This window comes from Eulemur rufifrons, chromosome 24, assembly GCF_041146395.1.
Source record: "Eulemur rufifrons isolate Redbay chromosome 24, OSU_ERuf_1, whole genome shotgun sequence".
NCBI classification, from domain to species: domain Eukaryota; kingdom Metazoa; phylum Chordata; class Mammalia; order Primates; family Lemuridae; genus Eulemur; species Eulemur rufifrons.
This window is the reverse complement of record NC_091006.1, coordinates 35,880,945-35,907,068: the sequence shown is the minus strand read 5'-3', so window position 1 is coordinate 35,907,068 and position 26,124 is coordinate 35,880,945. Positions and strand designations below refer to the sequence as shown.

Below are 26,124 nucleotides of genomic sequence, written 5' to 3'. Positions count from 1 at the left end.
TCCTTGCTTTTAAAGCCCACAGTAGATATAATATCTTTTTCATTGTACATATTCTAGTTTGTGTGTCCATTTTTGAGCCTGCCATCAGACCGTGAACTCACTGGAGTCAAGAATCACCTTCGTCGTCTCTTTACGCTCACAAGCAGCATAGTATCTGATGCAGAGTTTGTCAGTACTCAAAAAAACAAGTGCAGAATGAAAGTTATAATGGGGAATATGCACCAGGAGAAGATGCAAGAATGAAAAAAGAATCCTGGATCTGAAGTTTCTCTTTTTCTCTCTTTGCTCAAATGGGGATTTATAGTAGTCTTTCCAGATCTACTGAGGCTGAAGACACCTTCCTTTCTCATAAATGGTCTATCAGGCTTCTTATGCTTTGGAATTAGAAGAGGATAAGGTTCAGTTACATATACCACCTGGAACAGATCTGGATTTCTGTAGGGAAATAGCGAGGTCTCTGACTTTTCCTCACAGAACTCCTCCACACTAATAACCTAATCCCATCCCTTTATTTTTTCTTTAATAAAATAAACTAAGATGAATTACGGGGAAAGGGAGGAAAAGGCATCCCCACCACCACTGACTTTGCCTACATTTTTTGTTTTAGCAGCAATAAGGTATAAATAAATGTTAAAATCACCTCGGGGGAAGAACTGACAGCTCCCCAGAGAACATCCCTAAAACTTGCTTCCGGGTAGTTATCTTGACAATCTCGATATGAACACACCCCCTCAGCTCACTGAACTTTTTTTAAAGTATTGAGGATAGCTGTCAGTTTAAAGTTCACGCCCACTGGCTCTGTATCCCAGTGACAAAAATGCTACCATCTTAAAAATAGGCGACGACATTTCTGGTCTGAGTAACCCTCATTAGATGCAAAAGAACAGAACATAGCACAGAAATTACACATGAAGTGTTTTTTAAATGATAGTAAATAAAATAATGAATGAATGCACAAAACTTTAAAACAACCCATTTATTTCATATAAATGGATGATCTACAAAGGTGAAAACATGGCAAAATACAAACAATTGTAAAAAAATATTCCAAGTCATCATTGGCAATAAAATCTAACTAGTTTACTTATTATTCTAAGCCTTTTTAAAAATTGCCATGTAACTAGGTTAGAGACATAAATATTGCTAAAATTTACTTTCAAAAACATTAGTTAGGTATCATTTATCCCAATTATAGAAGTGAATACATGTACTTTTTTGTTTTTTACAAATTTTCAAAAAACATAAAAGTAAGAAGCACATATATAAATACTTATCTGTTTGCAAGTGTCCTCTCTGCCTCATTTTTCAAAGGAACACTCTTCCCTATTTCTCTTTAAATCATATACATGCCATTTTGTTTTGATGCCCACCTACCAAGTCTTTTTTCATGTAACAACATCCTTACATGATGAAACTCCAAGATATTTTCACAAAAATTTTAAGATAAAACAACTGTTGTGTGTTCCTTTTGTCTTGCATAAAAATTTACTGCCTTAGATGATTTTAAAATAACTGACTCTTGTCTATTTTTTCCTAAGTAATGGAAATCCAGAGCTGTCTAAAATGACCTGTAGAGGTGTAGAATAATGTGTTGTTTTAAATTAAAATTGTGTGCCCACTTATAAGTAAAATAGAATAAATTATAGCCCTCCAAAGGTCTGATATTTATCAGAGATACAGCTTCTTTTGTAATTTCCTAATCATGATTTTTATTGCTAGTTATATGAGAGAATAATAAACGTAAAGCACTGTCCACAATGGATCTAATTACAATTGCTATAAGAAGAAAAAAAGATTATACTCATGTATTTTATGAGAAAATTATTCTCTGTATTGCCATCTCTTTTTAAATGAAAACTTCTTTGAAATATTCTATTTAGGGATTGCAGAAAAGAATAATCAGCTTTGCATTCTGATTGCAACAAGGAAAAATACAATCATATGCAACAACTAGAAAAATAAACTATTATGGTATGTTTTTAAATGCTCAATTCAAACAAATCCTATACGAGTAGCATTATCAACAAGGACTTTAAATGTTTTAAAATTTTCTTAAATAGGGAAGCAAAAAGCACAAATTCTTTAAATTAGCAAATTGTTAGCAAAAAAAATATTGTGCTTCAATATCTCACCTGCATGATAAGCACAAATTCAGGTTACAAATCAATAATGAAACATGTATGAAGTTACATTGACAAAACTTCACATAACACAGCTGTCCACCAGACACCTGAATTTTGACTCTATAAACATCTCAAGTGACCACCTACTTTCCTAGATTTGTGAGAATCCATTTTCCCCTATTGAAGCCTTTTTATTTTTACTAAGCCCAAAAAGAATAAAGCAAAAATGAGGACAGATCAGTAAGTGGTACACAGATCCTTCTAGGTGACACAAGGATTGAAATGTCTGACTCAGACAATGTGCTCAATAAATATCTGTTGATCACATGAAAAAACATGCAATCAGGACAATAAGCAGAATTGATTATGTAAAATAGAAGTTCTCCATTTAAACAAAATAGTTTTCCTACTATTGGAAGCATGATTTGGGCCAACAAACTCCTGTGCTGCAAACTCCCGATGCAAAGTCATTGATTATTTCCAGCTTGGTGATAATTAAAAAGCAATAAGGGATAATAAATTTAGTCAAATCAACAACTGGTTGAAATGAAGCTCAGTGAATAGGAGATTTCACAGGAAGAATAAAAGAAGTTTATGTATTAGGGCCTAAAGAGACCTCAGCTCATGAATGTCTTCTCTTTATTTCATTTCCCCTTTAAAGTGGTTACTTATCATTAATGATTAACAATGGTAGAAATCATTAACAATGACTACCACACTTACAAGAACTTCTAGACTCTACTCCCTTGAAGATCTTCAGTCTCCTATTCAGAAGTTTCACATAAAATCTACTCACTTTAAAGGGTATAATAAACTGTGATTAAAAGTAATATAATGCCATTGATACCCTTTTGTTCTATTGTGTTAAATGTCCCTAGAATAAACTACTATAACTTCCCACCATTATGTTGATAGCTGAGGTTATAAAAGCATAGGATATAACAAATCAAGGTTAGGAAAAATGAAACAAGAAATGGATCTTTATATTTAAATACAACTAGCAATCACTCTTTGTTTGTACTAAGCCTGGAGTGACACAGAGAATTTTGGAGAGAATGGAATTGTTCTGTATCTTGATTGTTATGATGGTTACATAAATATATCATTTGTCAAAACTCACAGAACTGTACACTAAGTCAATTTTTCTGCATGTAAATTATACCATAATAAAAAATTTAAAGAACAAAAGAGGACTTATAGAAATACAAAATGTTTATTAAATTTTTAAAATATAAAGGATTGGCTAAACAGTAGATTTTGATATATTTGAGGACAAAAAAGGTAAATTAAAAGGTAATTAATGGTTATGCAGCAAAGGACAAAGACAGTTAATTTGAAAGAGAGATTAAAAAACATGTAACACAAATCGAAATTGTACTAAATGAATCATTAGAACTTTAGGAGAAGATACTAGAGACAAAAGGAAAATGGAACATTTGAAGATATAATGACCGAGAATTTTTCAGATGATTAAAATACTAATTTTCAATTTGAAGTTGTAATAAAAAGCAGAAGATAATAATAACCAGAGAGAAATGATTAATTTCCTACAGATATACTTTTCAATAGCGTAAATGGAAATCCAAAGACAGTAAACTACTAACTTCAAAGTTCTAAGAGTAAAAATACCTGTCAATCAGAATTATATACCATGATATACTATACCAAGAACACTACCTTTCAAGAGAATGTTCAGATAAACACATATGCAGACAAGCAAAACAGATTCTACCAGCAGCCCATATATTAAATACTAAAGGAATTTCTAATGAACAAACTTCAAGAAGAGGCAAAATTATTTCAGAATGGAAGTCTCAGATGTAAGAAAGAATGTTGTGAAAAGACAGTGATAAACATGCTGTTTTATCTAAACACTGACTATATAGAAAAATAATAGTAATGTCTTAATTACTTAATAGAAACAGCAAAAAAAAAAAAAAAAAAAAAAAAAAAAATCCAGAACTAAAATGCTGGAATCAATAGAAAATGACATGGTATGTTCAGTGCAATGCAGGAATACCCATCCTTTTTGCCAATCACCTGGAGAGACTGTCCTTGCAATGCTGAGAACTGAGTGAAACCCCACAGTAGTTAACATTCAACAAAACATGAAGCTACCAAACAAATCCAAAGTGAGAGGATAAGAAACAAATGTGCTTTACAGTGTGGAAGTAAGATGCAGTGATTCAGGATCTGCAAAACAAAGGCCAAATTAATGCATTTGCATCTCTCGACTCCTCAATTGAATTAAAAGAGTAGAATACTGCCTTTTTATCCCTCTTGGTTATATCACTGCCATTATCTAATCTAATCACAGGACATCATCACAGAAGATTCTTAAATGGACTGAACTAAGAGAAGAAACTAATGGAGACCTGTAATCATAACCAGACTGTCCATACATTTTTAAATAGACATCCATCAGAAATCAAAGACCACAATTATTTTCTATGTGTCATTCTCCACACTCTGTTACAAAATCCAGATTCTCTTTTGCATTTTAGGAGTATTTACTTATGATTTTTAAAAAGTTAGGTGATACGTATTGGAGGGAGAGGTATCTTTTCAGATAATCATGGAGAATGTTCTCTCAAAATTTTTCAAATGATGTATATAGCTCTTTCAAAACTCCTTGAGAGCAGAGGGAGTGTTTTATTTCTCTTTATTTCTCAAAGCACATTTAGGTACTCAACAAATGTTGGGGATTTAAAGTCAGGTAACTCACTTGAATGGAGTTAAATTGAACTGAATAGACTTTCTAATTGCATCTGCAAATAGAAAAGCCATTCAAGCCAGGACTTGAATCGCTGGGGATCAATAATATGTTATCTTTTCAGGATAAAATAAAGACATGATTAATACTAATGTTGGTCTTTTTTTCCCTTTCAATCCTTCACTTTTTTCCCAATGCAAGAGTATATGAAATTATCCGAGGAATAAAACCTGAAAAAAATAGCAATAGAAGAAGTATAGTCACTGTATGAATACAGAACTAACTCCTAAATGCATCCTGATGTACCTAGAAAGTAAGTTTAGGGGACTTCTGTTGAGTGGGCACTGAGGGTTGCTGGGCAGCCTGGACACAGAGAAGAGAGGAAGAGTAACAGGCCACTGAATAAGCTTCCAAAATCATGTCCACAGCAGTTATTCTGTTGAAACAGGGGACTGCTAGCTCCCAAGGCATCCTCTAGCTTGTGAGTAACATCAGTGCCTGCCAGGTGACTGCTGAAGCAGTAAGAACCACCCTGGGTCTATGCGGCACAGACAAGCTTACTATGGATGGTCGAGGCAAAGCAACAATTTTCAGTGATGGGGCCGTAATTCTGAAACTCCTTGATCTTGTCCATCCTGGAGCCAAGACTTTCGCAGACATTGCCAGATCCCAAGATGCTGAAGTCCGTGATGGCACCACCTCAGTGACCTTGCTGGTGCAGAGTTTCTGAAACAGGTAAAACCGTATGTACATAGAGGGAGGTTTTTACCTCCAGCTCATCATTTGAGCTTTCTGTACAGCCACCCAGTTGGCAGTTAACAAGAACAAAGAGATCTCTGTGACCACGAAGGAGGTGGGTAAGACGAAGCAGAGGAAGTCGCTGGACAAGTGTGCCCTGACTGCTCTGAGATGCCAGCTGAGCTCCCAGCACAAAGCCTTCTTCACTAGGACGGTGGCTGATGTCGTGCTGACGCCCGATGAGTTGCTGCAGCTTAAAACGACTGACTGAAGAAGGTACAGGGCGAAGCCCTAGCGCAGTCTCAGCTGGTAGCTGGTGTTGCCTTCAAGACTTTCTCTTACGCTGGGTTTGAGAAGCAGCCCCAAAAGTACGGTAATCACATGGTCGCCCCTTTAAATGTTGAACTCGAGTTGAAAGCTGAGAAGGATAATGCCAAGATGAGGGTCCACACAGTTGAGGATTATCAGTTGATTGGTGATGCTGAGTGGAACGTCCTGTACTACAGGTTAGAGAGGATGCATCATTCTGGAGTCAAAGTCAGCTTGTCCAAACTGCTCACTGGAGACGTGACCACCAGTACTTTGCTGAAAGGGACATGTTCTGTGCTGGCCGAGTACCTGAAGAGGATCTGAAGAGGTATATTGATAGGGATTCCACTGAATTTGTAGATCACTTTGGGTAGTATAGACATTTTATTTTCAAATGCTAAATGGTTCAGGAAAGATACGACGATTCTGTAACATCACCATTGTTTTGGATCATTTGATTTTTTTGTTGTTGTTGTTATCCTATCTTTAGTATCCTTTATGAGAACCGGAAAATGTAATTTTTTTGTGTGTGTTTGTTTAAGCTAGGGACATTACAAAAATATCACGAATCTGTTAATAAGAGAATTGTTTCAAACACACACTAAAATACCTCTTGATTGATATATAACTGAAAGAAACCCAATAAAACATCATCATCTCATGGTCTGTATCACACCAGCAAGCACAAGGAGGCAGTATAGACTACTCTACATAGAAACCAAAGTCTTTATCAGAAAAAGGTCCAGAGAGTACTGAGTTAGAACTAAGAGAGACGGCTAAGTGAATTAAACACTTAATGACAGGATCGGACAGTCTGGTGAGTACATACTCACTTTAAAAATATCCGTTACAATGAGACAGAAATATTGAAAATTTGTTGAGAAAGACATCCTCTCCCCAGACTGTATTTGGATTGACACAGTCCACTATTATTTCTGAGATCCTCTCTTTCCTATATGTCATTTTCTGACTAACTGATGGATACATGCTTTCTTCTGATATTTTACTGTATTCAATAAGATTAAGTTTAGTCTTGTAATTGAAGAAGCTACTCTTTCTTTTTAGGACAAATTTGCATATCTCTGATCTGATATGTTTACTTCACAGTTTAACTCTTAGAAAGTAATTTTGTTCCCATTTTTTCCAAGTTCCCCTAGAAACTTCCAGCATACTTACAAAATATTGATAAAGAGTGTATATAATAGACTATTCAGAGTTTGCAATCTTAAAATTTACTAATAAATATTCACCATAAAATTTCCTTCCAAGTTTTTGATTAAGTTTTCCCTCAACTGACCCTTAGGTTGTTCCTAATAACATTTTAGGAATAAAGATTTTTCTACTCATGTTCTTATATTGATATTGGCTTCCCCTTGGAGACTTTTGATAAATGTGTTATCTTCTTCATGTAAGAATTTTTTAAATGTCTGAATATTTGGTTGCTTAACACTCACCGACATATTATCAATTTACCCTCTTTTGAAGAGTAAGGAATTTGGAATCTGCATGTTCCAATTTCAGGCTGGCCTTACATTACTACATGTGATTTTAAACAAATCACTTGACATTCTTAAACTGTATTTTCTTCATCCAGTGATATATCTGCCAAGCCTATCACATGCTATTGTTTTAAAGATCAGATCAGATTACTTCAGCATAAGAGCAAATAGGGTGGAAAGAATAATCTTGGTTAAGGCAAGAATTTCTATGTCATATCTCTATATTTCTACAATTCTGGCCAAAAGAACTTTAAAATACGGTTGTCTGTTTGAATATATACAATGCAGATGTCTAGCCACAGCCGTTTCTCTTGTGGTTTGTATGGAACTGGGATGTGTAAACTGGAGTACCTCAGGTATGTACGTAAGTCCTTTTAAAACACAGGCGGATGGCAAGGTGAGAGCCTGGAATTAAGACTGCAGATTGGGGGCTGAGGACCACCACTGCCATATTCTACAGCTCTGAGGTATTGGAGAAGTCAAAATTTAAACCTATCCCTCCAGGTTCTTGTGAAAACATATTGGTCAAGGTATGAAGATAAAACCTATTTTATTTAATAACTGGCTAATTAGTTATGTGATTTTATATACTCAGACTTATGATACAAATCCTTTCCCCGGGCACAAAAATGTTAGTGGCAGGCTTGGTTAGTCTTGCTCTTTCCCCACCCTTAGAAAATATTTATATACAGCCCTACAGAAGGAGGTGTATCCCCATCTCCTTAATTAATGGGGGGATAGAATCAACCTACTGTTAAATGAGGCATAAGACACCAAGAACAAGGCAGAAAGAAACTTGGCAGATATAAAATATGCCTTTAATCTGCCTGAAGAGTGGCGAGGTGAAAATAAATTTCAGCTCAGTGTATAACTTCTCCAGATAGAATTTCTGAATATAAAGGAAAGACAACTATGACCAAGGAAGCGACTGTGCAAATGCCCAGATCTCAGAGATGCTCTAAACTGTGTGGGATGCACGCAGGCCATTGCTTCTGTTATGTTTACAACCTTGTACTGTATCTATCATTTGTTCGTTTTATTCATTAAAGAGACTGAGCATCTTCTATGTTCAGTGAGTCTTTTATACATTTTGAACATATATTAGTTTATATTCTGGGCCATTTTTATCTTCATGAACAATAACACAGTACCAATGACACTATGATTAAACATGATCGTGTGCATGTCCATTTTGGTAGGTGTCGGTGTCTACATTTCTCGATTAATTTATTCTTAAAATCAGAATTCAATTTTGTACTGTATGCCCTGAACTCTTATGGGTTAGAATTTAGTCTGATTGAGTGAAACTGATTAATTGAAGCCCACTGTAAAAAAAAACCTCAGATCTACTCCCATGCATTTTACTTACCTGCAGAGTTGGGGGACTGAATTATCAAGATACTTGCCTCCACTCTCCATTCCATTTACCTAAACAATTTAAAGCTTCAGTATCATTTTATTTTTCACATTTCTGCTCCTCTATTCTTACACAAAACATCTGCGTTTTCTTCCTCCGCTGTATGCCCTAACGGTTCGTCTAGTTAGCTGTTTGTCTCTTCTTGTTATTTACTATGTATGTCCACAACTGATACTCCTCTTTCCAATATATGAATATCTGAAGGCAAGCTGTTTTCCAAAAAGATTTCCATGCATGAGTAATGGGTTTTCTGACAGTGAAATTAACCAGCTCGTATTCCTCGTCCCTTTATTTTTCCAAATGAGAAAACTAATCTTGTTATGTAAGAAAGTCATTACTTCATCTACTCATCGGCTGTTTCTGACGTGCTCCAGTTGGCTCTCAGTTTGGAAATAAAATTCCCCAAGGATGAAAATGAAGGCTGTTTCAGAACACTTTCAAGGAAGATTTGTTCCTCTAATGGGCTCTTTGCCGAAAGATACGGTTTTTAATTTGTGAGAAAATAAAAATGCAGTTCAAACAGTTGAAGCATATAAAGTCAGGGGTCAAAAGACTTTCTTATTTTTATAGCACGGAAGTTCAAACTCTGCATGAAGCGAAATTGAAAACACAATCTTTGCTGTGTTCTACTTCTAACAGTTTGAGAAATTCATCCGAAAACAGCTGAAAATCAAGTCAGGTTTGGACCTGTCAGTTTTCTACGCACATTCGTCTCAGAATCCATTTTTTTTCCAAGTATTAAACACATTAACTTCAGCTTCACCATCTCTATTTCCTTATAATTATAGTTCTCTGCTTTGTACTTTTTGGCAAATGAAATATTTCTAATATGATACATGGAGTAATAAAGAATGTTTGCATAATGTTCCCCACAATAGCTCTAGTTGCAAGAATTTTTATAAATATTGGAACTGAGAGCAAACCCTAAGGGTATATTGAAATAATCAAAGCTCAGAAAGAACACCCAAGTCTAAGATAAATTTACTTATCATCATTATTATTTTATTCAAATTTTTATAGACAGCAGGAATTAAGAATACCCAGTCCCTAGAAATAAACTTTCTGTATTCACATCCCAGATTTTCCATTAACTAGCTGTCTTATCTTGGGCAAGTTATTCGACATCTCTGTGCCTCAACAAAAATAATTTCTAATTCATACAATTGTTATGAAGATTTACTGTACCATTACAAAGAGCCACCATTTATTGAGCACTTGCTTTGTGTCAGACACTGTTCTAAGCAATTTATAATACACATATTCAGTAAATTTAAGAAAGTTTTAAAATATTAATTTCCAAAGCACACTAAGGATTTACACATTGCTTCCAGGATATTTCTTTTATAGGAAAGTAAAGTAATGCCTCACATTAAATACTAATTTATTATTTTTTACTAATATTTAGATGACCCACATATAGATCCAAGCCCTTGCATTCATTTTCAAATACAAACACATAATGATTAGAATTATTGCTTGTAGAAGGCACTTTGGACAAAACATCAACATAAAAGTAAACTAACCCCTAGAATTGTATACTTAAGTATAGGCACAGTTTGCTGTATGTAAATTAAGGTTCAATAAACTTGAATGAAAATCAAGTAAATGAAAACCAGTAAACCAAATAGTTGCTAAATTTGTTGATGGCAATGGTAACCATGTTGTATTGACTTACTGTATTTTCAAAGGATCTTTCCTAACATCTACTAAATGTTTCTTCCTTGACTATGACAAATAGATTTGCACTAGGGAAAGGTCTATGCACAGCTGAGAACTGGATGACCACATCACTAACAAACTCTTTGGCAATCCCAATGGCTCTACTATATACATCTTTTCCTAGCTTAAAGCAATTTTTACTCTGTACAGGTAGGACAGCCATAAAATGTACAGAAATATACATGGTAGATACTCAATAAAAATAAAGATTTTCCATTAGAAATACAAAACTATGAACTATTCTGCACTAGTAAAGACCCTGAGAATTGATACCTCAGAGAACTAAAAGTAGACCTACCATTTGATCCAGCAATCCCATTACTGGGTATTTTCCCAAAGGGGAAAAAAAAAATCATTTTATCAAAAAGACACGTGCACTAGAATGTTTATTGCAGCACAATTCACATTTTCAAAGATGTGGAATCAATCTAAGTGCCCATCAATAGAAAAGTGGATTAATAAACTGTGTTATATGTATACCACGGAGTACTACTCAGGCATAAAAAAATGGTGAACTAACACCTTTTGTAACAACCTGGATGGAACTGGAGACCATTCTTCTAAGCGGAGTATCCCAAGAATGGAAAAGCAAATACTACATGGACTCACTATCAATTTAGAACTAATCGATCAACACCCATGTGCACATGGTAGTAGTAAAACTCAAGGGAAACCAGCCAGGTGGGTGGGAAGGGGAAGGGGAAATTCACACCTCATGGGTACAATGCACACTATCTTGGTGATGGGCAGACATACAACTTTGATTCAAACTACACAAAAGTAAAGCGTGTAACCAAAATGTTTGTGCCCCTGTAATATTCTGAAATTAAAAAAAAAAAAAAGGAAAAAAAGGACCCTGAGAATCAAGCTCCTAAGTGGTAAGTGCCATCCAGAAAGTTGCTTTTAAGCTTCCAGCAAACAATAGATGTGGCTGAACTGAGCTGGGGAAATAGTTTCAGCTTTTGTTAAGTTGAATCTTAACTACCCACAAGTTACTTTGGAAAATCCATTACCATTAAAATTTTAGAGCTCTGAAATTTACTTCATTATTGACTGGTAGTAGAGACTGAGTTTGCCACTCCACGGTGGTAGAGGAAAGATGTACAAAAGGAAAGAGAAGTGGGTTTCATTCCTCATTCAGTAGCCACTTAGGTGACTTGCTGTGCAAGTCACTTACTCTCCCAGGGCTTTTGTTTTTCCATCTACATAGCTGACAGACTAAAATTTCTTTCTTAAAATCTTGCTAAATTTGGGGGTCATGGTTAGGCACCATAAGAAGCACAGCATTCCTTTTGGAACATTACATTAGAGAAGTATTACCTTAGGATATTGAAAAAGTTAATGGCTTTCAATATTTTAAGAATAAATTCTCTATTTTTTTAAAGATAAAAAACAATCTTGCTGGTTTCTTTTCTAAAATTGGTTGTATTTAAAACATGTTGAGATATCGAGAAATGAACAGTCATAAGTCCACTGCATTTCTGGCAAAGATTAGGTTTCATATACAGTATTCTTTGAGAAAAAGAAAAATCCTTCTCTCTCATTTTACACATTTCTTAGTAAGTTCATATCACCTTCTCTTCTATTTTTTTTTTTAGAAGGTCTCTCTGTAAGCATTACTTTCAGTAACAGCAAGGTAAGGTGAAGTGTTAAAAAATGAATTATAATGAATATCAAAACAGTTTATAAACTGTAAAGCTCTATAGAGAAGTAATGTATCCATTATTGTCATATTCTTAATTATAATCAGACATACAATTAATCCTTAGGTTGCTTTGTGCAATCAGATTAAAAACATGAGCACCCAACACAAATATTTGTACTATATCATAAGCAATTAAAACAAATTTACTGAATAAAGAACAAAATGAGTTGAGAATAGAAAGAACTCAAATTGCTTGATTTTATTGCTAAGTGTCATAAAGCCAACGTAACTAAGTGGTGACAACCAGTGAAGAAGAAAAGCAGATTTTAAAAATGTAATTAAAATTAATAATATGTTTTGCACAGGTCATATAGGGAAACATGCATGAAAGAGCAGGCACTAAATCTTGAAATCATTTTTAAAAATCTAAATAAATAGCAAATAAGCTTTACCACATAACATTGAAATATCCATTCTAAATTGGACCTCATAGATTTTAGCTACAGGAGACAACAGTGAGTGTAACTCTGACTTTTCATTTAAGACCACAGAAACTTTCATCTGCTGAAATTTGCCAGAAATACTATGACATATATATAATAAAATACATATAAAAATACAAGAAATGACACATATATCATAAAACCTCATGTCTCAATACTTCACAATCTGGCCACTACATCCACTATGTGTTCTATATAGAAAAGCTCCACCAATTCAGAAAAAAAAAAAAAAAAATGCAATGAGCCTGTCAGCTTTTCTATTATCATTCTATTTCTCATCATAACTAAAAGCCTTGATTAGATATGTTTGATTTCAGATTAGATATGTCTGAATCACATAGGTGGATTTTTTGGTGAGTCTTCCAGCCACCAGTAAGGCACTGTTAGAATTTCCTTTGAGATTTACAAATGTGGGACAGACCTCACCTATAAAAACTATACCCACACCATTAGCTTGAAACCTCAGACCAATGCTGTCCTTACTTTCCATAACACTGTCACTAGATAATTCTAATGTTTTATTTTTTCTCCTGATCTCAAATATATCAATTTCTCTTCTTAATTTATGACTTTTTAGAAAGTTTACATCTCTGGGTTTAGTTTCAAATTCCAGTTTTCATCAGAGCTTTGTTTTTCTTGGAAGTCATCAGTATCAGAATATGAGCGACTTTGCAGGGGGCTCTAGGCCATCTTTGCAGTAGCAATTCTGATAAAAAATAAGTAGTTAAAATATGGTATGCAGCTATGAAGTAAAAACTAGAATCTAAAATCAAAGAGAACTGGGAATAAATCAGAATCTGACAGTTACCAGAGGTGTGAACTTGAGTGAAATTACTTAACTTCTCTGACACTCAGTGAATATGTCTATAAATCAGGTATAAAAAATGGCTACCAAAAAGCTTGCTGTGAAAATTAAATGAGGCACTATACGTAAGAGACATAACATGCAGTAGATGCAGGTACTCAATTTCACCCTGGAGTTGCTTGTGAAGATGGTAACGGGGCGATGACAAAGACAATGTGCCCATGATGATAATTCAGAGCTCAGTCTGCTTGTTTGAGCCACAGAGGAGGGTGCTGGAGGCATGCCACCTTGTGACACTTCCCCTCTCCCATCCTATCCCATGTCATTAAGGCATAATGGATGTTTTATGATAAGACAGGAAAACTCTCACTTTTGTGGATTAAACATGTTAAAATTTTTCCATCCATGGAAAACACCATAATCCTAGGTACCTTGAGAAGGCATGGCAGCTTCACATGATTTCTAAGGAAAGTCCATGAAAAAATAAAATATGAAAAAAACATTTTCGAAGCTATCTGCTCCTTCTCAGTTTGGCAATAGCTCTTTGAATATTGTATGCATTCCCCAAATGCATATTCTTCATTTTCTACCCTCTCATACTGTTAGGAATAAGTGAAGACTAGAATATTAATCACATACGGACACACCCAGTGTTGAAGATAATTTAATTCAAAGCTGATAGGAATAAAATTAGCTCCCACACACTTTAACCATCTTAGAATTGTAAGATTATATTCTTTTGGAAAACATGTCTGACCCATATAATATTCTTTATTATATTATGAAGCACTGAGAAAAAGATTTGGTCAGAGGAAACAGATCATAGAAAGGCTGCTAACAATGGGATATTGTTCTTGATGATAAACACAATATGAATTCAAATCAATCTGCAAACAAAACTCATTATGATTCTTGAGTAGAGAACTCCCTGCTAATCTTTCTTATTGATTTTGGAGGTGACAGCACTTTATAAAATTTGTGTATTTTGATTGACATTATATACAGAGAGAGAGAGAGAGAGAGAGAGAGCGCGCGCGCAGCCCTACAAGAATCCACATTTGACTGCATCTTTCTGCACTCGATTTTTCAAAAGCCTGAAATAAGGCACAAATGATAAGAAATTACAACACAGTTACTCCACAGAAACAAATAGATTCCCTCCACTGAAACACAGACCAAATCTCTCTCAGATCATCATACCTTTATCAGACATAAAGTTTAAAGTAGTGCACTGAAAGAAATTCTCTACAGAGTCAGAAGATCTAAATTTCATTAAATTTTTAGCTACAGTCTTGGGTAAGTCACCCATCCTTTAAATTTCAGCGTTCTTCACTATCAAGGAAGGAGTGGGACTAGATCAGCCAGTGTTTTTCCTGTTTTATTGATATATTTTTTTTAGCAGTTGACTCCTCTTTTTCAAACACGGTCTATGCGGAATCTCAATATGTTCCTAACAGATGCCTGGATCTGCTCTGTTGGAATGAAGAGGAGACCTTCAACCACATCTCCCGCACACGGCTGTTACATAAGATCCCTTAAACACTGCTTCAACCAAGTGCTTCTATTTCTAAAAGTTATTAATCCTGACTAAAAGTTTCAGTCTCTTTACACAAGAAAGAATGGAATATTATTCAATGTGTTTATTGTCAGTGGGTTCATACAAGGTAAGTTCTCAGCAAATGGTTATTGACTTGAATGGCCTCGTCTGCAATTCTACCTTACATTTCTGTACTATTTTACTTCTTAAAAAGCACTTCCACAGAGTTTCTCGTTATGTCACTTGCTTTTTACCAGCAATGAAGTAGGCAGGACAGCTTTAAGTGAGGAAATAAAAGAGGAATAAGATCCTTCTCACAATATTAGCCTTTCTCTTTAAAAAAAAACAACAAACATATTTAAAACCCTCAAGAGTTAGGAAAAGAAAAATCCATTATACAAACTCCATCACAAACGATTCTATTTTTATAGCACCACATATCACATGTTTCAAATTGAAATCACTGTTTCAAAAACGTTCTCTGTTTTACATGACAGAGGTTCTCAACTTCCACAGGACTGACATTTCGGGCTGGGTAATTCTTTGTTGTGTAGTGCTGGCCTGTGAACTGTAGGATGTTTACCAGCATTCTTGGCCTTTACCCTCCATACTCGTTTTTCACTTCCTCAACTGTGACAGGCAAAAAGGTCTCCGGACATTGTAAAATGTCTCTCGGGGCTGCAAAGTTACCCCCAATCGAGAACCACTTGATACACAAACACTGAGGCCAAGAGCAGTGAGCTATTCACTTCAACACGTCCCCTATAGTCTAACTAATGTCCATAATGAACACAGATTAATCTCATTCTTTTTTTTTCCCCACTGGCCAAATAGCCAACTGATGACACTGAACTCTTCTCATTTTAATCATAAGGAAACAGCAGAATGAATACTTCACAGAATATACAACCTTAATCTGAGACCTTGGAAAACACTGTATCTCTTGAGTGATATTAAAGATGAAGATAGAAAATGAAGATAGAAAATCTGGTACAGGGACCAGGAAAGATGTGTGACCTAGAGTCAGTATTATCATCTCAAATTACACACAATAGCAGACCATAGAGAGAATGTCATGAACTTTACTAAGTCACCAGCAAACCAGGAGAAGATTTATATTGAAGAATTTCTGGATAAAAACCTGGGCTACCGTCTTAAAGCAAAGGCGTAAGTCAGTACTTACATTTCCTGCTTTATCCACACCCTCCTGAGGACACACACTCATTGTCCCCACCGACAAGGGCAGAGCGGCCTGTGATCTGCGTAGATAGCGCCAAGGTCAAGTCCTCCAGGACTCCCTAGCAGCAGTGTATACCTGTGAGTTTTCCAGGGATGTCTTGATTGCTACCTGCAACTGACCTTTTCACTCATCCATTTCTTTACACATTTCTTAAGTGATCTTTTTTATCTAGTAACATGTAAGAGATTAGAAGGTAAAGAGAAGATGACATAGGAGCTAAGGTAAGGAGGTGGTGTATTGAGGCCAATGAGACAGGTGATATAAAAAGACTATATGAAGATGGACATTCTTTTTGAAAGAAAATGTTTTAAAATGAAAGGCAAAAGCATAAGGCAAATCCATATGCAAACAGGAGTAATGGCTACATTAGTAGGTGCCAAAGAAATTAAGGAATAGAGGGTGGACCACTTAATTAATACTCATAGAAGATATAATATTCATTTTCCTTCATATGCTATAAAAGGTAAAACCAAAATATATGGAACAAAGGCTATTAGACATATGAGAAAAATTGAACAAAATACAATTGTGGATAGCACTACCAATTTATAGCTAATTAAAAAGATAGAAATTAAGACATCTGTAGAGAATATGAAGAATAGAATTAATAAAGTTGAGTTAATAGCTATAGTATATTGAACTTAGCACCCTACAGGGAGATATTGTACTTTGTATTCCAATGAACCACTGAACATTTTTTAAAAATCACTCAATACACTGGGTGTCTGCTACGTGCCAGGCACTCTGCTAGTTACTATGATATGGCAAAGAACAAAAGACAGAATTCTCCTCCTCATGCAGATACATCCTGGGGTACCAAGTCACCAAGAAACCCGCAATCAATTCCGAAGCAGAAATTGTACAGAACATATTTTCTATCCACTACATAATAAAGGACTAAGTTAAATTAGACATAGTCAAACAAAATCCTCACCGGTTTGTTCTTTTACATGTTTATATCAATTTTACCCAAAGTAGTTCTGAGAATTTATTCTAAAAAAAAAAAAAAAAAATAGACATGGGCATAAAGGTTTACTTACAAGGGTATTGATCAGGCATAAATTACATTAATGAAAGTCTGATAGGGATTGAGTTATAAATTTATGGAAACATTTTTAAACAAATATATAATGTCACAATGTATAACCATCTGAAACACGGATTTGGGGAGAAATAAGAAAATCCTTGAAAATAACGATGACAAAAACCCAAGCTATAAACTGCTATATATAGTTTTATCACAAAGGAATAAAACATCAAAATAAGAACCATAAGTATTAGGGAACAGGAAGTGTCAAGATTACAAGTCCATTATATAAATAAATACACTTTGTAAATTTTAAAATATTTGTTCAATTGCTTTATAATCAAAGTAAAACCCAAACATACAATTTCAGATTATCTGGAATAAACCCAAAATGAAAATAGCATATCAAAACTTACTAAATGTTAACACATAGGAGGCAAATTCATAAAATGATTAAATTTCAATTAGATAAGTGATAACATAAAAATATGGGTTTTGATGACAACTAAAAACAAATAAACAATCAAGATTTGATTCTGACAAAACATTTTTTAATGAGGTAGGTAGAAAGCATAAAGTTAGGATTAAAAAGTTACCATAAAATTGATATAAAGAAAGTTACCATAAAATTGATATAAAGAATATTTGAAAAGTATGATACTCTACACCATTGTATTGTAACACAGATGGTCCTCTCACTGAAATGGAAAATAATTTTTAAGCAAGATACTTAACAAAAAGAAAGACACAAAATGAGCACATGCTCTTGGCAACATGGCACTGATTGACTTGTTTGATGCATGGTTGCCACAAATCTTCAATTTGTAAAAAATGCAGTATCTGCAAAGGACAATAAAGGGAAGCACCATAAAACAAGTCCTGCCTTAATAGAGCTATAAAGCTTTTTTAGGGCTTTAGCAACTATAAATTTAAAACATACAAAACCCAAATATAATTTACATTATATGCCAATAAAAGATGGTAATATTCACATTAATATAATGCAATAGATAACATTATGCTGAACTAAATCAGTGTTTACTACCTGAAAATTAACTGGCCACAACATTACAGGTTCTTTTCAATTTCGTATGCCTGTGTGCTAACTACTGAATTAATTCTATTTTTCTCTTTTCAAACTACTATGGAGCCTTCAGTTGCAGAGGATCACATCACACTATGGGGCTTGGTTTGGTTCAGATGCATCCTTTGCACATTTAGTCTCCCTCTCTTCGTACGAACACGCATAGGATCTGGAGTCCTGACATAATGGCCAAGCAATTGATTCAGAATATGCTTACATTCATTTTTCAAAGATATTCATTGAATTTAAAAAACAATTTTAATATTAAGGAATTCTTATAAACATGTGAAAAGGAAGTATTTTATGGGGCTACCATTTGAGAAACAGTGCTTTAAACTCCCACTTTGTATTAGCAACATACACGTCTCTAAACAACAGAAAAGTAAGTAGTTGAATTGTTCCCTTTCTCACTGTTCTTAAGCTTAAACTTCAGCTCCCATTATTCTCTTCTTCCTTATTTTTATATTCTTTCATCAAGTCCCAAGAGACCACTTCACTGTCTTTCCTATACCTTCTGGATGTACTACAATTGAACTACTTCAGTATGTTTCTCAACCATGAATACTTTAGACAATTTCTACTATCTTATAGTGGGTATTTCTAGGGCTTATTTTGTTTATTTCTAGTAGTCCAGTATTTACTTTGAGTACATTTTGTTAAGTAGTAAGAAAAATACGTCATCATTTAGGTTTTAATTTATCATAAGAGTTATTTTTAAAATCCCTTATTTTTATATAAACTATTTTCATGAATAATGAATGTAAAAAGGGAATGAATATCATACAGATTCAAACACAGTAAAGAAGATTAGAAATTTTCTCAAACATGTTCTTGGCAGATTGGAATAAAATGCCCTAAGGAAATGGTTTCAAAAGTACTCTCTGGTCAAAATCACACAAGGCAAAACAAAGAATTGGTAATTAAGCAATAAATTCTCGAGGTATATTCAACCAATATAGATAGTTTAAACAAAAATATACTATAGATCTCAGCTATCTAAATTACTATTGATATGCCCCAATTTACCATATAGTATTTGGAAAACATTAAGTGCTGCAGAGAGCTAGAATAATCAGGATCAATTTGATTGACAATAAAAAATCAAAAAGTTTATATATTTAGTATATATACTGATCAAGCTTACACCTTCTCTTTATGCCCCAAACATAAAGATACTTTTCTCTCATCAAGAGAGGTTCATGTTTGTTTGTTGGTTTCTAATCTAATTGTTTCTTATCATCTCAACTAGTTTGCATACTCTTTGATTTATAGTATGTGACATAATTTAAAAATGATTTATATATTATGTAGATGAGAAACAAAATAGACTTTTTAGTAATTGTGATTCATATTGTTTAATGCAGTATTCCTGAGCTTTTTTAATTAAACATGTTTAGTTAACTCTAAAACACAATAAACTGTTAACAAGTAAGGTATTTTATGTCGTAATTTTTGTATATATCCTTAGTATAATAGAATTAATGAGAAAATTATATTAGATAAAAATGTCAGCATTGTCAACATGAACATTTATGACTATGTTATAAATAGAATAGAATAATAAGAATATGTTATATGTTACAGATAAGAATATAATATAGAATATGATATAAAACATTTAAGCTGTAAGACTTTAAAATTAACTTTGAATATAACTATATTATATGTATAAAACAGAATCATGCTTTGGTAGTGCAGGCAGCAACATATTTCTCCTGGTAACATTAAAGAAATAATTAGATCAATACTTTTATATTAAAAAAGTCACTGTTATCCCTGTAGGGCATAATACTGGCCTTTCATGTGAAATAAGTCATCAAGTTACCTTCATGATAAATAATGTAATATTATTATCACAGTTGGAGAAATGTTCTCTGAATACACACAGCAGGTATAGAAATTATAGCCCAATTTTGCTTGGAAATGCACTTTTCCTTCCTAATGAGTATGTCTAGCTTCAAATAACATAGAAGGACAGAGTAAAGGCCATAATTTAAATAATTGCATTACATAAAAAAGAGCATGCAACTTTGCATGGTAAAGACTGTTGTAGGTCAGCTGTGAAAATCACTAAAGAAAATGGCACAGTTAATTGAGCTAAATATTAGAAAAGTAAAGCATTACTCAAAGCTCTATTTTTCTACTTCCACTTTCTTAACTCAATTTTAAATAACTGCATAATGAAGATTTTCTCTAATTCTTTTGGCACTTAATTCATTTTATTTCTCCAACATTATTGATTTCATTATTTCTTTTGCTTTTGTTTTACTGGCTTTTCTTTTTCAGCATCTAAAATGGAAACTTAGATCATTAACATAAACTTTTAATACTACCACTAAGCACTATTTGCCTCGACCCCACAAATAGTTGTTACTAAGACAAATAGTTGTCAGTTGCCACCTAAGCCAGAACTACTCTAGTCCCAGTTATTCTATCAGGGTTGGAAAACTAGCTATGAATCATTCCAAGCATTTCAATTGATCAGACTTCACGCTATACTACGTGGTTATAACCAAAACAGCATGGTAGTGGTACAAGAACAGAGACATAGACCAAAGGAACAGAACTGAGAACCCAGATATAAAAACATCCTCATATAGCCATCTAATCTTCAACAAAGCAGACAAAAACATACACTGGGGAAAAGAATCCTTATTCAATAAAAGATGCTGGGAAAACTGGATAGCCACATGTAGAAGACTGAAACAGGATCCACAGCTCTCACGTCTGACAAAAATCAACTCATGGTGGATAACAGACTTAAACCTAAAGCATGAAACTATAAGAATTCTAGAAGAAAATGTTGGAAAAACTCTTATAGACATTGGCCTAGGCAAAAACATTATGAAGAAGACCCAAAGGCAATTACAGCAACAATAAAAATAAATAAATGGGACCTGGTCAAATTGAAAAGCTTCTGCACAGCCAAGGAAACAGTACTCCGGAAAATAATATGGAGATACCTCAAAGAACTAAAAGTGGAACTGCCATTTGATCCAGCAATCCCATTAATGGGCATCTACCCAAGGGAAAAACAGACATTCTATAAAAAAGACATCTCCACTCAAATGTTTATAGCAGCATAATTCACAATTGCAAAGATGTGGAAACAACCCAAGTGCCCATCAATACATGAGTGGATTAATAAAATGTGGGATATGTATACCATAGACTACCACTTGGTCACAAAAAACCCTGGTGATCTAGCACCTCTTGTATTATCCTGGATAGAGCTGGAGCCCATTCTACCAAGTGAAGTATCCCAGGAATGGAAAAACAACCACCACATGTACTCACCATCAAATTGGTTTTAACTGATCAACACTTAATTAAGTGCACATTTAGTAGTAACATTCATCGGGTGTCGGACAGAGAGGGAGGGGAGGAGGGGATGGGTATATTCACACCTAATGGGTGCAGTGTGCACCGTCTGCGGGATGAACACACTTGAAGCTCTGACTTGGGTGGGGAAAAGGCAATATATATAAACATTTGTATACCCATAATATGCTGAAATAAAAAAATAAATTCAAATCGAAAACCTTATGACCATTAGAGTCAGCTAAGAAGAATTCAGTAACTGACAGTTATGATGGAAATTCTGTTTCCAGATAATTAAAGTTTACTCCTTTATTCAACAAAGAATTATTTTAAAATTTACAATTATTGTTGAGAACAGATTTATCAAAACACATATGCTATCCTCCGACTTTGAAAACAGAGAACATCACAATGTAATTTATGTTTCTCTTGGCAATATAGGCAGCATTAGAAATATTGATTGCTAAAGTATGCAGTGATAAGGTCATTTTTTCAAGAGTTAATGAGATCGATAAGACATTTGCTTTATAACTGAGCATGTTGTTTCTGGTGTTTTCTGCCTCATTAGGAACTATGATACGATGTTTTAGGTTTTAGTAACTCTAATCCATTCTGCTAATATTTTGTGATCTCCAAATTACTAAATTAGCTAACATAATTTTACACATAATTTAAAAATATTCCCTGTCATATATGTGGTTCTAACACCATTTTAATCGTATATGAAATTTGCAATGTCTTCCATTAAGAAATTTTTCTTATTCATTCCCGAGTTTTTTTTGACAGCTAGGATTGTCAGAATGTGACTTCTGCGTAAATAGAATAGATAAATAGAATGAATTAATATCCAGTATCTTTTGTGAAAATTATTTGGTTTGCAATTGAGGAAAACAACATGATCAATTAAGAAATCCAAATTAGAATACTTCTCCAGTTGATAATATCAATATCAAAACAAGAATGTGACTTATTCTTCTTCCATATGGTACAGTGCAGTTACTTAAAATGTTTAATAAATGAATAAAGTTACTGAAAGAGTTAAGCATAATCATTAAAGAAAATTAACAAAAAGTATAGATAAATCACTATATTTTATATAATAGCTAAATACAAAATCTGAGAATTATCATCAACATTTGCAAAATGATCACTATCTAAACTTAGAATACGATTGCACAAACACACACACATGTGTACTGAACCCTAAATATACATAAACTACATACAATGTTTTTCCATACAGGCTTTGCTCCTCATACTTGAGTAGTATACATCCTTCTGACTTAGTCTCTAAATTATTCTGAATCTTTCATAGTGTTCAGAATTTGACTACAGCTTAAAAAGGTTTAATTTTCCATCAAAAGTTTTTTTTTCACTGATTTTCACTCAACTCTAATCTTTAACCTGTTTTACCAAAAATTTAGCAAGATCCTAAAGATCCAAGCAGTTTGCTATGTATGACTTAAGAATGACTGATGTAGTCTCTGTCCTTATATTTCTTTAAACAGTTTCTGCTTTCATGACAAAATAATATGTAAAGACTAAGCATTATAAGTTGATAATTATAAAAGAATAATTAATCTCATCTATAGATCTGTTAGCATATTCTTAGATCCCCATTTTCACTACTCCCTGTCAGGTTCCCTGGAACTATTAATAAAATCAAGTGAAATAAACAGTATAATTCAATTTATATGATCCATATTCCATGTTTGTTTCAGATACTTGCTGTCTGTGCAACTTGGAAGAGAGGCTTAGTCTAATTAATGGCCATGATGCCTATGACTTAAGATTGCTATAAGATATGACCCAAATGATTCCATGTTTAAAATTATATTTTGAAAACTTTAACATGGTATACTTTAACATAGTATGAAATTGTAGGATATAACGTTTGTAAACTACTTTCCTTGTAAGATGTCATTTTTCTCAAAACTCAATTTTAAAGGGAAAAAATGCCTTCAAGGAAAGGCATTTGAAGCAAAACAAAGATCTAAATATAGTTAACATTTACATTATATGAATTAAACCATATCTCTTCCTCTATAACACCATTCTGCTCCCTTTTCAAAAAACTGAGAAACAAAGAGGTTAAACAATTAGACAAAGAGAATACAGCTGGTCAAGTGGTGGAGCTCAAGTAATCTAAGTCCAGAGACTGTGTTCCGGATTTAAGACTTTGGCTTCTTCACCAGTCTACCTTTTTCTCCTTTTCTCCCCTTTCCTCCATCACTACCAAACTCCTGGCACAGAAAAAGAGTGCAATAAATATTTAAATGAATAAATGAATGAATGAATGAATGAATGAAGCATTCTTCTTCTCTTGACTAAGATTAACCCAAGATTAATTACAGATAATTCCATAAAATAACTACAATGGCTCTCAGTACAAAAGACTAAACACCACTGCCTAATGGCAGAGGACGCTCCTTCTAAAGCCAATTCTCTGACAAAAGGGAACAAAGAATATTAAACTTAAGTCCACAGGGGACTCCGCTTACAGCAATCAATAGAATTGGACATATCCTTCAGAGGATGTGCATGGGACTACTAAATATAGTGGTCACCATTCTGTAATTTAGCTAAAACTTAAGGAGACAAAGGTAACTTCTATATATATTTTTCAGTAGAGAATTTATTTTATACATTGTACATTTTTTAAATAAATGCTCTCCCCTGGTATCATCAAAATAAAATAAAACATAAGAGTTAAAGAATAATTAGGTCTGACATGATAGTTAAGATCCTATTTAAACATATAAATATTCTTTAATTAGATGTTCTAGATTTCATCTGTTCTGTTTGTTTTTTCTATTTCATGGTATGGTAAAAAAACAACATGTGAAGAGAAAGAAATACTGCCAGCTATACTTTTTATGGTAACCTTGAATGCTATTAAAACATCTAAATATAGAAGATGGAACTGAGTTGGAAATTTCTACCAAAGCCATGGAGGAAGGACTCAACAAGGGCAAGATTCCAATCCTACCCCGCCCTGAAGGTATACACTTCTTTAATATGCTCAATTTAGTATCAGCATAAACATAAAATGTCAAGTTAGGGTCACTGCATAATTACCAGTTTAAAAATTATTTCTATCAAGACCATATTATAAAGGATATACAGCAGAAAAATGGGGTGGTGGAAAGCACACTAATTCAGGAGACAGAAACCAGAGTTCTAGTCTCAGAATCCCTACCAAGGGACATGCACACCATGCTCCCCTGTGAATCTCATTTTCTTCTTTGGTAAAATAAAGTGATTATTTCAGATAATCTCTAGGTGCCATGCTGTATTATATTGAATTACTATATTTTTCTTACGTGAAAAGAGTTGTTTTTACAATCATAAATATAGTGATCTCTGTTCCTCCCAAGCTCCCCTTTTATTCAACATATTTTTGTTGTTTTAGAGAAAGGTAAGAAGCACTTCTAAAACCAAAGCCTTCCTGCTATGTAATCTGTGAATTTTATTACCAAGATCTTATCATTTCCAAAACATATAATTTGGCTTTTAATGGCTTGATCTACTGGTTTGATTTCCTTTATTTTCTCAAGTTACAACTTACTCAGTTTGAAGAAGCACTTAAGTTTCTACCACGTTCACCACCGGATGCAATATAGTGCTGGAAACAAAGAGATATTCAAATATCACACCTCCGGGTTTCTTCAGTAAAACTGTTTGTATTAGTGAGTAATGAATTATGGTTTGCCGAACAAGCTCTAGAGCCAAACTGCAGAGGTTTGATTCCTGACTCATCACCTACTTGCTGAGTGATCTCTGGTAAGTTTCTTAATCTCTCTGTGCTGCAGGGTTATTATCTACCAAACTGGGGATAATCTACCTTACCAGGTAGTTTTGAAGATTAAATGAATTAGCACATTTAAAGATCTCAGGAAATCACTTAGCACAAAGTGAGCACTTCATAATATATATTAGCAATTATTACATTGCTTTTTTTTCTATCTTGGCATCCAGTTACAATACAAATATTATCAGTAGGAGAAAAAGAAAATAATAGTTCATAATCTTGGGGTGGAAAAGGCTGCCCTAAACATGACATAAAACCAGAAGATGTAAGATAAAAGATTGACAGATTAAAATAGAAAAAAGAGGCCGGGCGCGGTGGCTCATGCCTGTAATCCTAGCACTCTGGGAGGCCGAGGCGGGTGGATTGCTCAAGGTCAGGAGTTCGAGACCAGCCTGAGCGAAACCCCGTCTCTACTAAAAATAGAAAGACATTATATGGACAACTAAAAATCTATATAGAAAAAATTAGCCGGGCATAGTGGCGCATGCCTGTAGTCCCAGCTACTCGGGAGGCTGAGGCAGTAGGATCGCTTGAGCCCAGGAGTCTGAGGTTGCTGTGAGCTAAGCTGACGCCACGGCACTCACTCTAGCCTGGGCAACAAAGTGAGACTCTGTCTCAACAACAAAAAAAAAA

General features: G+C 34.1%; 1 protein-coding gene and 1 pseudogene across 1 annotated transcript in view; one reads left to right on the top strand and one right to left on the bottom strand.

Moving 5' to 3' along the window:
- KCTD8 (potassium channel tetramerization domain containing 8) overlaps positions 1 to 26,124 on the bottom strand; it is a 161,192-nt gene that overhangs the window by 72,469 nt on the left and 62,599 nt on the right. The gene's annotated exons all lie outside the window — the stretch shown is intronic.
- LOC138374897 (T-complex protein 1 subunit eta pseudogene) lies at positions 5,255 to 6,257 on the top strand (annotated as a pseudogene).